The following is a 14,334-nucleotide window of genomic DNA, read 5'->3' as shown; positions in this document are numbered from 1 at the left end:
ATCTGTAAAATAAGGATTGTAAGGAGCCCAGGTAGAGCATCGGTCAAGCGCTTGGCCAATAACTGAAAGATTGGTGGTTCAAGCCCACCCAGTGGCCCGGCAGGATCTGCTCCAGTAAAAATTACAGTCTAGAAAACCCTATGGGGCAGTTCTACTCAGTCACATGGAGTCACTATGAGCCAAAAATCGACGGCTCCCAACAACAATAATAGTATCTACCACGGACAGTGGTTGAGAGAAATAAATTCATATCGAGCACTTAACAGAGCGCCTGGGACCACGTAAGCTCTCGGTACACTTGGAATCTTATTTAGGGCAAGAGTAGGAATCAAATTCAGTATCTGGTTGATACTGCCTTTCACCTGGTACTCTAGAATATCTCTTTGATAACTGTGTTGGGCAGAATAACAGACTTCCAAAGATGTCCACGCCCTAATCCACAGGACCTGTGAATGTGTTCTCCTGCACGGCAAACAGGACCCTGCAGATGTGATCACATTAAGGGTCTTGAGCTGGGGAGACTCTTCTGGATTACCTGGATTACCTGGTGGGCACAGTGCAGCCACAAAAACCAGTTGCTGTCAAGTCGACTCCAACTCATGGTGACCACGTGTGTGTCAGAGTAGAACTGTGCCCCATAAGGTTTTCAGTGACTAATTTTTGGGGGGCAAGTAGATCACCAGGCCTTTCTTCTGAGGCACCTCTGGGTGGACTTGGCCCTCCAGCCTTTCATTTACCAGCTGAGCACCTTAACCATTTACACCATCCAGGGACTCCAAATGTAATCAGGAAGTTCCTTATAAGGGCAAGAGAAGAGTCAGAATCAGAGAGGGAGTCGTGACAACGGAAGGAGAGGTCTGAGTGGTGCAATTCCTGGCTTAAGGCCTTCAGCTGATTGGATGAGGCCCACCATGTTATGGAGGGTAACCTGCTTTACTTAAGGCAAACTGATTTAAATGCTTATCTCATATAAATACTTCATCTAAACATCTAGACTCCTGTTTGACCAACAAATGGCACCATAGCCTAGCCAAGTTGACACATAAAATCAACCATCACAGTCCTCTATGGATGGACACTTAGCTTGGTTATCAGTCCACTGCTTATTTGAAATGACCAATCGGAAAGTTTCTGGTGGTTAGTTTTTTTCAGAAGTAGACCACCAGGCCCTTTTTCCTGGTCTGTCTTAGTCTGAAAGCTGAGATGAAACCCGTCCGCCACTGGTGACCCTGCTGGCATTTGAATACCGGTGGCATAGCTTCCAGCGTTACAACAACACGCAAGCCCCCACGGTACGACAAACTGACAGACGGCTGGGGGATCATAACAAATTATGGGTAACATTGTGAAGAGTGGAAATTCCAGAACACTTAATTGTGCTCATGAGGAACCTCTACACAGACCAAGAGGCAGTCGTTCCAATAGAACGAGGGGATACTGCGTGGTTTAAAGTCAGGAAAGGTGTGCTTCAAGGTTGTATCCTATCATCATACTTACTTACTCAGTCTGTATGCTGAACAGTTAATCCTAGAAGCTGGACTATATGAAGAAGAATGGGGCATCAGGACTGAAGGAAGACTCATTAACAACCTGAGATATGCAGATGACACAACCTTGCTTGTTGCAAGTGAAGAGGACTTGAAGCACTTACTGATGAAGATCAAAGACCACAGCCTTCAGTATGGATTATACGTCAACACAAAGAAAAGAGAAATCCTCACAACTGGACCAATAAGCAGCATCATGATAAACAGAAAATATTGAAGTTGTCAAGAATTTCATTTTAGTTGGATCCACAGTCAACACCCATGGAAACAGCAGTCAAGAAATCAAACGAAGCATTGCATTGGGCAGATCTGCTGCAAAAGTCCTCCTTAAAGTGTCATAAAGCAAAGATGTCACCTTGAAGACTAAGGCGTGCCTGACCCAAGCCATGATGTTTTCAGTCACCTCACATGCATGCAAAAGCTGGGCAGTGAATAAGGAAGACCAAAGAAGAATTGATGCCTTTGAATTATGGTATTGGTGAAGAATATGCCATGGACTGCCAGAAGAAATAAACAAGTCTGTCTTGGAAGAGGTACGGCCAGAATGCTCCTTAGAAGCAAGGATGACGAGACTCATGTATTTTGAACATGTTATCAGGAGGGACCCGTCCCTGAAGGACATTATGCTTGGTAAAGTAGGGGATCAGCGAAAAAGAGGAAGACCCTCAACGAGATGGACTAACACAGTGGCTGCAACAATGGGCTCAAGCATAACGATTGTGAGGGTGGCACAGGACCGGGCAGTGTTTCATTCAGTTGTACATAGGGTCGCTATGAGTCAGAACTGACTCGCCAGCACCTAACAACAACAAAGGCAAACACTGGAAGTGATTAGAAATGTATGTAATGATAATAAAATGACCGTAGGAACATTTCAAAATGATAATCTTGAGTCATCGTGAAGCTTAGGAGGTAGAACAGTGTTTTACAAAATTCCATCAAAAAATGGTTAAAGTCTTGGCTATTTTTAAAAGCTACCTTTAATTGCATGTTAATCAGGTGCCACACTCTATGTTAGGGCTTTTCATATATCATTTTATTTCATCGTGGAATGAATGAGGATCTCTTTCAGTCATTATGGAAATGAAGGTTTCTGGAGACTTGCCCAAGGTCACCCAGCTGAATAAATGAGTCAGAGCCTAGGCCAAGTTTGTCTGATGCCCTTCGCCTTTCAGAGTGATATCTAAGAGTGTTCCTGGAGACTCACGAAGACAGAATTAAGGACTACATCAACCGTGTGTACCAGTGTCTCAAATATCTGGGTTTAAAAAAAAATTTATTTTTGGCGGGGGGGGGGGGCAAATGAAATCTGGAGTCAGTAAACTTGCAGAGGAAGACCTTACTGCAGTTCTGCATCAAATGTGAGCCGTAGCTTACTAGGAAATGATACTAGGTGGTGGTTAGACACGTTAGATGGTACTCAGTCAGACAGGAAGGAGGTTATTCCTCTTTCGGTCATTTGATCGAGGAGAAAGTCTCTGTGTGGTGCTAGTAAGCCTGTAACACCTCGAACACTTGGTGACTTTTTAAGACAGATGCTGCTGCAGATTTAGAGCTGCAGCAGGGGACAGGGTCTGGTTAGAATTAACAGCATTATTTTTGAAAATTATATTTACTTGTGCAGTTACCATCTAATGATGGCAAGATATTTATTCTTCATTTGCACCAATGAAGTAAACATCCCTTTTAAAACTAATTTATATTTTGTAAAAATTATGAGTTTCTCGAAAAATATAAACATATACTGTCACAGACTGTAAGATGATGGGATAAAAATTGTGAATAAAGGTAATACTCGGATATGGAACACTGCTTTACTGGGTTTGTAAGAACAGCATTGCTCTTTGCTCATTCTGTCTTTACTTTTCATCACAGTCATGTAGAGGGGGGTAGTACTTATTACAAATGCAGATTCCCAGGGACTTAACCCCAAAGATTCGGGTTCAGCAGGTCTGGAATGGGACCAGGGATTCTGCAATTTCAGTAAGCAGCCCAGGTGGTTCTGATGCAGCTGGCCAGTGAACCACACTTGCAGAAATTCTAAATTGGATTCTCCCCTTAACTCAATATAGACTTTTTGAATGTGGAGATTGGTGAGAACGGTCCATGTATTTAAATCTGTCACGCCACAGACGTGCGTTTGCCTGTGTGTTACTGTGGTGGGTTTTGTACCCAGACAGTAGCAGTGACGTCTGATTCTCACAGAGTGAGTCATTTACTCCTCAGTACCATCCGACAAGGCGGGTACTATTAACTGATACCCTCATCTTAGAGGTGTGGCAACTGAGGTGCAGAGAGGTGAAATCACCTGCTTATGGCCACAGGGCCAGGAAGTGACAGAGCTGGGATCTGAACCCAGACCATCTTACTTGCAATGCTCTACTAACTCTCCTGAGCCCCACATCCATCTGTGACGATGTTTCATTACCCCCTGCACGTCTACATCTTCTTTTCATCCTCTTGGGAGGTTGGACTCTAAATTTACTGATATTTGCTGAGTGAATAAATGAATCAATGACTCAGTAAGTGCCCCAGGGTTGAGGACCACTTTAAAAAGGTCAGCAGGTTTTAGAGGTGTTACACACTGACTAGCAACCACATGGAGACTTTCTCCTTGATGAAATGATTTGAAGGGGAATAATGCTCTCCCTCAATTTAAATCACAAACTGGGTCTGCCTTTGTATTTCCTGTGACGATAATAAAAATTGTTCTCAATGTCGAAAACCAAAACTGCATGTTAGAAAAGACTAAACTGATTTGTCAGATTCCGTGCAGAAAACCACAAAACTGGGGAAAACCTGGATTCTGCCCCACTCAACACTTCTAATTTTTCCCCCGAAAGCCCAAAATCAGCAGAAGAAGTTTATAAAGGACATTCAGTTCAAATTGTCAGGCACGAATGTCTCAATTCTCAATAAACTCAGGGTATGTACCTTTCAGGGCCCCTGGGTAAAGGTTGGAGGTTTGAGTCCGTGAGAGGTGCTATAGAAGAAAGGCCTGGCAGTTGACTCCTGAAAAATCAGCCACTGAAAACCCTGTGGAGCGCATTTCTACTCTAAAACACATGAGCTCACCATGAGTTGGAATTGACTGTATGACAAGTGGTTTTGCATGTAAATTTCAGACAGCAATCAATTTTGGGGTGATTTGAGGCTCATCCAGGACTACATGGGCAATTTTGTTCACTTCCCGCATGCATTCCTTTCTTTTTTTTTCCCTACAAGTCACAGATGGATGCTGGAAGCTGAGCCAACACTGTGATACTAGGTGAGATGCGGACAGCTGTGGTGGAGCATGAAGTAGGAGCAGCCAGTCATGTGTCAGTTGGAGGACAGATGCCGGCTTCAGCTCTGTCCTGGGCACAGCCGACTGCAGGGAGGGTCTGCACCAGGGTAGGTGGAATGCCTTGAATATGCCCAGAACAGCAACAGGTTTTTTTTTTTTTTTTGCCCAGCAGATGCTTTTGTGTACTGTAGGAAAGCCCTGGTTGCAGAGAGCTTACCGGCAATAAGCAGGAGCACATGGAAAATACAAGTCCAGGATGGCAGCAATTGCGTCACGGTTGCACTTTGAAAAGGGGTGATCCCTCTGAACAATGCCTGCATATTTCCATGACCAACCATTAAGGCTCCTAGGGCTGGTAAACAGCATGTGCTCTTTATCAGATGGCTTCCTTACCCTTAGACCTTAGCACATCCAGAGCTGCTCAGGCCAAGTAAACAAACGTGGTGTTGATAACTTTTAGGTTTTATGAGGCACTTTAGATGTTGCTTTTGATATTGCAACTGACTCCCCTCCAGAAAAACAAACCCAAAATAGATGATTTATGCATGTGTCATGTGTCTGTCAAGACGCCTGTTGAGTATCTTAAGATAGAATGTGTCTATAAGGGTATACATCAAGAGCAACCAAAGACATTTTAGGAAAAATTAAAAAGATTCCTATGTGTAGTTTGATCTGTGACATCTGAGGCCCATGAAAGGCAGTTGACCAAATGGAAGCTTTAACACAGTAGTTCTCAACTTTGGCCGCACCTTAGGGTCACCTGCCTGGGGAGCTTTTGACATTTTGGACACCCTAGACCACGTAAATCAGAATCTCTGCATGGTGGCACCTGGACATCAGTATTTTTTAGATTCCAGAGTGTAGCTAAGGTTTCAAACCACTACTTTAAGGGGGAATTTCCATACCTTTGCAAAAAGCCAGATAACATTTTGGGACGAGTGGTAACCCATTGATATCTCAGTTACAAGGAATGAAAACGGAAGTCACCATGTAGTTACAGGCAACCTTGGTGGTGCAACGGTTAAGGGCTCAGCTGCTAAGCAAAAGCCTGGCAGTTTGAACCCACCCTGCGGCTCCATGGGAGAAGACCTGGTGATGGGCTCCTTCCTGTAAAGATGGCAGCCTAGGAAACCCTATAGGTCAATTCTGCTCTGTTGCATGGGGCCGCCGTGAGTCAGAATTCACTCAAGGGCACCTAACAACAAGTAGTTACAACTTTATTACGTTTTGTCTGGTTTCTACGCCTTATCATCTGTCTTCCCGTTATTTTGTGCGTGTTGGAAATCCTCGACTTCGTTGCCTGTGGGACCAGCAGAAATAGCAGAGGAGGGAAGGAACCAGGTGAAGGTGGGTGAAGGTAGAGACCTGGAAAGCCTCTGCTCACAAGGGGATGCCGCCAGTCAGAGATGGAGCGCAAGCCAGACCAGGATTTGGGATTTTTCAAAAATAAATTGGTCATCAGAATTTTTATACAAAAGATCCCATTTTATAAATGTCAGTAACAAATTGAAATTATTTTAAAACTCTATGGAGCCAAATAGAACTCATCTACAGGCCATCTGCCTTTGTAAGGCAGCAAGCATTTTTTTTTTTTTATTGTGGTAAAAACACATATGGAAACCTTGTGGCTCAGTGGTTAAGAGCTCAGCTGCCAACCAAGAGGTCAGCAGTTCGAATCCACCAGCTGCTCCTTGGAAGCTGTCCTATAGGGTCCTGTAACATAAAATCGATCATTTTAACCATTTTAATGTGTACAATTTAGTGGCATTTACTGCACTCACGACGTGCAATAATCACCACTATCTAGTTCTAGAACTCATTCATCACCCCAAAAGGAAACCTTGTACCCATTAAGCCGTCACTCCTCATTGTATCCTCCCCCCAGCCGCTGGAAACCACCAATATACTTTCTGTCTCTATGGATTTGCCTATTCTGGGTATTTTATATAAGTGAAATCGCACAATATGTGGTCTTTTGTAACTGGCTTCTTTCACTTAGCATAATGTTTCCCAGGTTCGTCCAAGTCATAGCACGTATCAGTACTTCATTCCTTTCTATGGTCAAGTAGTATTCCATTGTATGGGTATACCACGTTTTGTTTGTCCATTTATCTGTTGATGGGCATTTCTGTTGTTTTCACTTTTTCACTATTGTGAATAGTATGACTATAAACATTAGGTACACATTTTGTTTAAACACAGGGATCCATCTTATACAACAATGTCTGCTCCTGTGCCACCTATCCCAGCTCTATTGACACTGCAGGTGCTCGTTATTTGGTGACTGGAGTGCAAGGTGATCAACTCATCTCAGTTTGCCTGGGACTTTCCCAGTTTTAGTACTGAAAGTCCCTCATGCCAGGAACCTCCTTGGTCCCCAGTAAGTCAGGATGGTTGGTCACCCTACCATGGCTAATCAGTAGAAGAAGTGTGCAGGGTTAAGGTCTGAGCCTGCCACGTAATATTCACCCGCGTAATCCTTCTCAAGACAAAGCCTCACGGTTTTGGCGTTTTGATTGTGACTTGGAAAATAATGGTGACAACTGTATATGCCTTGTAAGTTGTCCATGATCACCAAAGATTTCAAGACTCTCTGCTCTGTGTCTGCCTTTAATCTCAGCTTCCTCATCCTCTCCTCAGCAGAGCCCCCTCTTTCTCTTATATAAGATTAAAGTACTCATCTCCTTTATTCCCAGAGGGCATTATAATTACAGGGTTTGTTTACATGGGTCTCCCCCATTAGACCACGACTCCCTCAAGGATGGTGGAGTATTTCTGATGTCGTTGTCTGCCTTATATCCATTCCTTCTTCTTCTGGTAATAAACCAATTGTCATGGAGTTGACTTTGACTCATGGTGACCCATGTGTGTCAGAGTAGATCTGTGCTCCACAAGGTTTTCTATGGCTAATTTTTCCCAAGTAGATCTCTAATCTTTCTTCTGAGGTGCCTCTGGGGGGACTCAAACCTCCAACCTTTTGATTAGCAGCCTAGTCATTAACCGGTTGCACAATTCAGATGCTACCTTTTTGGAAATAGCATCCTCTTTTTTCTTTGGGGGCCCAGCCCTCCCCCATTCTCATACCAAGGGTGGGGCCTATGCTACTCCCTCAGCTCCCAAGGAGGCTTTTAAGTGAGGCCTGGCGGATGCACACATTCCATCTTGTTGGCCACAGTGATTGTTCAGGACCTGGCCTACGCCAGGTGAGAGCAGAATCTATCCTGAAACTTATGCTGGAAATAATGGGAATGATACTTGGTTTCTGATTGAGTTGCTAAGCTTTCTGTGGCCATTGTTGCCACATCCTGGGGAAAAGCCACCCAAGAATGAAGCCAGCGCAGAAGAAAGCAGAGCTGAGAGACAGATGGGGAGAGACATGGACAGCACCAGACCAGGAACGAAGTTCTTCCCTTTAACTTCCCAGTTGTGTGAGTCACTCCTTTTTTTTTTTGGCTTAAACTGATTTCTTTTGGGTTTTTGTCCCTTGCAACTAAAAGAATACTGACTAATACACTGTAGTTCATTAATATTTAAATCCCACACATATATCATAGTACCTGGCACGTGGTAGGCACTCAATAAAAGTATAAGTCAATGCGTACTTCCCATAAGTATGCCATCACTGCTTTTTCATAATGAAACAATACAGTTGCAAGAAAAGTTGGGAGGTGAGAATGTGGATAATCTGAGCGCTTGTACATTGCTGGTGGGGATATAAAATGGTGCAGCCACTGTGCAAAACAGCTTGGCAGTTCTTTAATAAGTTAAACATAGGATTGCTATTAAAAAACAAACAAACAAACCCATGGCTGTTGAGTTGATCCTGACTCATAGTGACCCTATAGGACAGAGTAGAACTGCCCCATAGAGTATCCAGGGAGCGCCTGGTGGATTTGAACTGCCGACCTTTTGGTTAGCAGCCATAGCTCCTAACCACTATGTCACCAGGGTTTCCAGAATTACTGTATAACCTAATAATTCCACTCTGATGTGTACCCACCCAGTATGTGTATACTCAAAAAATTGAAAACAGGTGTTCAAACAAAAACTTGTACACAAATGTTCATAGTGGCACTGTTCATAATAGCCAAAAGGTGGAAACAACTGAAATATCCATCAACTGATGGAAGAATAAACAAAATTTGTTATATCCATATATTTGAATATTATTTGGCCATAAAAAGAAGTAAATACCTTGAAAACATATGCAGTGAAAGGCAAAAAAAAAAAAACAAGAAAATCCAAACCCGTTGCCATTGCATCGATTCCGACACATAGGAACCCTATATAGGACAGAGTAGAATTGCCCAATAGGGTTTCCAAGGAGTGGTTGGTGGATTAGGACTGTCAGCCTTTTAGTTAGCAGCTGTAGCTCTTAACCACTAGCCAGCCACCAGGGCCCCGAGTGAAAGAAGTCAGACCCAAAGGCCACATATTGCATGATTCCGTTTACATGAAATATCCAGGATACGCAAATTGGTAGAGACAGAAAGTAGATTAGTGGTTTCCAGGGGCCGGGGAGTTAGGAAGGGGGGAGTGACACCTTAATGGGTACAGGGTTTTCTTTCGGGGGTGATTAAGAAGCTCTGGAACTAGCCAGTGATGACGGCTGCCCGACACTGTGAATGTACTAAATGTCATTAAGGGTAAATTTTATGTCCTCTGTATTTTACCACAATGAGAGGCAAAATAAAAAAGTGTTGGGAGCCTTACTGGGGCTGCTGTGGATGGATGCCACACAGGTTGTTCCCTGTACCAAGTGCCCAGTGAGGGCAAGTCTAAACCAGACTGTGCTCTCCTCCCCCAGTTGTGCCCCCTGGTGCTTTGGCAGAGCCGATGGCTTTTGCTGATTTGTGCGGTGATAGCCGTTGGGCTAATGCTCACCTGGAACCTCATAGACAAGATGCCATAAGAAGTAAGCAAGTGCCATCGATGGCATTGCTCTACCACGCTTTTCAAGGTATTTCTTAGCTCTGCATCTCTGAGTACTCTGAGAGTGCCCAGTGCACATCCTCTCCCATCCTGAGGGTGCTAGCTCCGAAAATTCGCAGTGCATCATTGAGTTCTTCATTTGCAAAGCCAGCATAAATCACTGGGCTAAATTGTCCATTACCGTGAGCTCACATTATCTCACCATCAAGGGGGTGATCTGGTTGCTTCGCTTGTGCTGGAGAATTAAGAGACAAAGAGGCAAAAGGCCAAAAGGGGAAGAAATCCAGAAAAAAAGGCAGTTTTCTGATGTTAGAAAAACCTCACAAGGTTACACACAGGAGCAATCTGCCTGTTCTCATCAAAGTTACTTTTTAAAAGGTGTTTATGTTTTGGGGATCAATGAGTTCGAAAACAACAATGATAATTGTCTCATGGTTGCGGACAATTTGGTTGTATCCTGGGGGCTAGCATTCTCAGGTATTTTTCCTCTTAAGAATTAGTAGGGAAGAAGTGGAGAGGGGATGCCCTGGGAAAGTAATATGCTGAGCCCTTCAAGACAAAGTCACTGTTAGTTTTGTTCCATCTCCAGGGCACTGGCAGCCCCTCCACCACTTCCCAATTTGTGTCGTTATTCACAATGCAACTTAGAAAATATTGGGGCCAGGTCATTGCTAGCATAACAGGATGTGGAATGAGACTTTTCCTGTTGACCTAGAATTTCCGCTAAAGCTTTTCACCATGAGGGCAGTGGGTGGCCAGACTGGTCCTTTGACCATCGATAACCATCAACCTCCAGCATATACAAGACAAGGTCAAGATGTTATCCAGAGTTTTCTTTCATAGATCTTAGCAGAGGTTTTACTTCTTTCCTCCCTACCCCTAAAATAAGGGACTGGTCCCCAAAGGAGAATCACTTGTGAGACTGGAAGCTCCAAGGGGTTTGGCTGGCAATCTCATTGCCCACTGAAGGCTATAGGGTGAGAAAAGGACAGAAAAGGAGTAGTCTGCACTTCCCATTCCACTAGGCAAAGGTACATCGTCTCACGGGGGCCAGGTGGCTATCTCCAGGGGTACTTAGGCCTGAGCCATTCTGAAAAGACTCACCCAAGAGGGCAGCCTGCCAGGCCAGGGGAACTCAGAGGATTGGGAAACTGTCCAGGATATGAATTGAAAAGGGGTGTGCCAGAGGCCACTCAGCATGTACATTGGGTCCCTATGGAGGTCTCCGAAGATCCCCCAGTGCACCCCCATGTGAGAATGCCAGCATGTGGACCCTTGGAAGACAGGAAGCTGCTGACACCCAACTATACCTTTGTCACCTGTTCTCAGGTGAGGGTCCCTTTTCCACTCATGCCTCCACTTCCACACTCCAGCCTGATGAACTGAAGAGGAGGAAGAAAGGACACACCCCACCCCTTGTGTCTATCGCAGATTCCTGAGCTATCTGTGGCTCAGACCTGGGCGGGGAGAAAAGGAGAAGTGTTGAACTGGATATGGGAATGAAGTTTTCATTCAACTGGATTTTTAATGCCTAAAACCGAGACTCTTTTTATAGTTGAAATTGGCTAAAAAGCTATGGGATCTACTGAGATACTGCCAGGGGGCTGAAGGAAGAGAAACAACAGTGAATCTGAGTGTTGAAAGGCAGTAGGAGAAGAAAAATAAAGCCGGTTGCTGACATCCCATAACCCTGTAATAAAAAATTTATTCCAACTATTGATTAAGCCACTGAAAGACATGTGTCCTTCAGAGGAAGCATGCAGCTTCTGCCATGAAATACAGTGGCAGCAACAATGTCATCAATTAGCTCTGGTCCTCCAAGCCTTGTCTTGGTGAGGTTCTTACCATTCCGAGGTGCAAAACAACTTAAGCTACACCAGGGGCAGCAAACTCAGATGCCTACAGGAGCCAGGCAGGAAATAAAAATAATGAATGAAGAGGGCTGGGTGGGGACTGTAGTGAACAGGGGAGTCCATGTCCCATCTCAAAGGGGCAGCTACCCCTTAGATCCAGTCAGTTGTTGCCTGATGTGGCCAGATCTCCCGATTTTTCCAGAAAAGCCAAAAATCTGCATATTTTGGACTGTCTCCTGATTTTGGAATTATTGGCAAGAGTATCAGTCAGGGTTCTTTGTTGCAAATGGCAGCGTGTTTTCCAGGTGGTTTAAGCAGCTTTTTTTTTTAAGCAGAAATACTTTAACAAAGGAGGTTAGAAAGCCGGTAGAAGCTCCAGGAGGACAAGAGAGCCAGGCTCAGGCTGTGCAGCCAGGGATGATGCCCAAACCACACAGTGGGATGTGAACGCAGTCCCTGCCTCTCGACATGGATACTACAGCTTGCACTGATGACACAGCGGACAGGACACCTGAAAGCAGGTGCATTGGCATGCATGCTATCAGATAGATTCCTCTCCTTTGTTGCTTACTTCCCAATAGAAAGCTCATGTGATGTGTTTAATGGCAGCCTAGACCACACTTACAAAGACGTGGTTGCAAGGAAGGTTTTGGAAGTGTTTTGGTTTGTATTACAAAGAGGTGGGACTCATAATGTGGAGAACTCTCTAAACATAGGAAGGGGAATGAAAAGAGGCTGAGTGGCTGCAAAGCATACTACGTGTCCACTACAGCAGCTGATAAAAAAAAAAAAAGAAAAGAAAAAAGATGGCCAAACAGAAGGCATTAGTGTGCTACCAGATGGAGACTTCCAACCTATGGGCTGCTCTCATCATTTAAACTTCTGCCTCCTCTGAGGATAACTAGAAAAACAAGAGCAAACGATAACAGAAATCATCACCATCATCATCTGCCTAAAGGCATCAGAGAGCTGCCGAAGCAACTAGGACAAGAAGAGCCAAAACTGTGGAGGGAGAAGCCCTGGTGAGGTGAGTTGATAACGTGCAGCCACTCTTTCCTTGGGGACATTTGCGATTTGGGGCGAGAGGAAGAGGTTGAGAATTCAGGCTTTCCCCAGGTAAAAGGGCTGTTGCTGGGGGACAGAGAAACCAGCAGAACTTTGGGCAGTCTTACAGGGTTGGAAAGACAAAATGGGATTTGAGAGGCCAAGATCCTAGAGAGAAGAGAGGGATGAAAAAGTGAGCCTAACTTACCGGGCTTTTCCTGCAAGACAGTTGCCAGAATCTGAAGTTGTACAGGGCAGGAGCAGCCAAGGAAGGAAGCAGAAAGCACCCGAGGAGCGCAGCAGTCTTCAGCAGCCTTGCTGTGATAAAGAGGTAAGGATTAGGGTTCAGGACCAGGGAGAGGGGCCTCAATCTACACCCAGGCTTTTCAGCTGGAATTTCTGGAAGGCAAAGCCTTAGTTAGAGGTGGGGGGCAGAGGTAGATGGTGTCTTACCAACATTGCACTCCAGCCTCTGTCCAGCTCAGCCCTGACTCAATTGAGGTGATCTGTTCCCATGCCATCTGTCTTGCAGAGGAAAAGGTGAACCCTCTCCAGAGTTAGATAACATCACCTGGAGCTTCTATTTTTTTTTTTTTTCATGCACAACGTCTGGCAGTCAATAAAAATTGCAAGGCCTGCCAAGAGACAGGACCAAAGCACTGAAAACAAAGAAAACTAGTAAACAGAAACAGGACCTGCAGGTGAACTCCGTATTGGAGTTACACAAGGGCTTTAAAATAACCGTAATTAGTATGTTCAAAAAAAAAAAAAAAGAAAAGAGCAAACAGATGAAAAGATGGAGAATTTTACCAGAGAATTGGAATCCATAAACTTCATAGCCGAAAAGATTTAGAGCATGGAGAACTCGCTTGAGCTTCTCGATGACAGATATTGAAAATGCTGATTCAACTCTGTATGAGCTATAAAACCACGTGGTCCACAGTCTAAGGAAAAAGAAAGTTTGCCGTTCAACTTGGCCGTCACTAGCTGCTTTTCTACTTCTCAAGCGGTCTCCGTTAGGAAAGACATATTGTATTATGTGGCTCTCACCTCTGTTCATCTGGAGAGAGAGGTGCTTTTTACTAATTACCCTAAATACAGCCTCTGGACAGTGTGGTGGGGGGTACACTTAGATAAGGTGGTCAGGGAGATCAGGTGTCTCTAACATGACATTTCTGTTGAGACTTAGTGACAAGAAGGAGGCAACCGTGAGAGGACTAGGAGGGCATCGAATGCAAAGAGCTCTGAGATAGGAATACATTTGGTGATTTACGAGGATTGGCAAACTTTTCTGTAAAGGGCCAGACAGTAAATATTATAGACTTTGTGGGCCCTCCACTGTCTGTTGCAGCCACCCAGCTCTGCCGGTTGTAGTGCAGAAGCAGCCATGAGGAGGTGGCTGTGTTCCAAGAAAACTTTGTCTCACGGACAATGAAATTTGAATTTCATGTAATTCTCACGTTACCAAATTTTCTCCTTGCAATTTTTCCCTAACCATTTCAAAATGTAAAAACCATTCTTAGCTCAGAGGCTGTAGTTTGTTGACCCCTGATTTTTAGAGAAACAGAAATGTGTGTGTGTATGTATTTGTGTGCGCGCGCGCATAGAGACGGGTGGAGTATAAAGGCAGTTAGGTGGGCTGGGGGAAGGGGCGAGCGGTTAGGTAGGCCCT

This window comes from Elephas maximus, chromosome 22, assembly GCF_024166365.1.
Source record: "Elephas maximus indicus isolate mEleMax1 chromosome 22, mEleMax1 primary haplotype, whole genome shotgun sequence".
NCBI lineage: Eukaryota > Metazoa > Chordata > Mammalia > Proboscidea > Elephantidae > Elephas > Elephas maximus.
Note: the sequence above shows the minus strand (reverse complement) of the source record.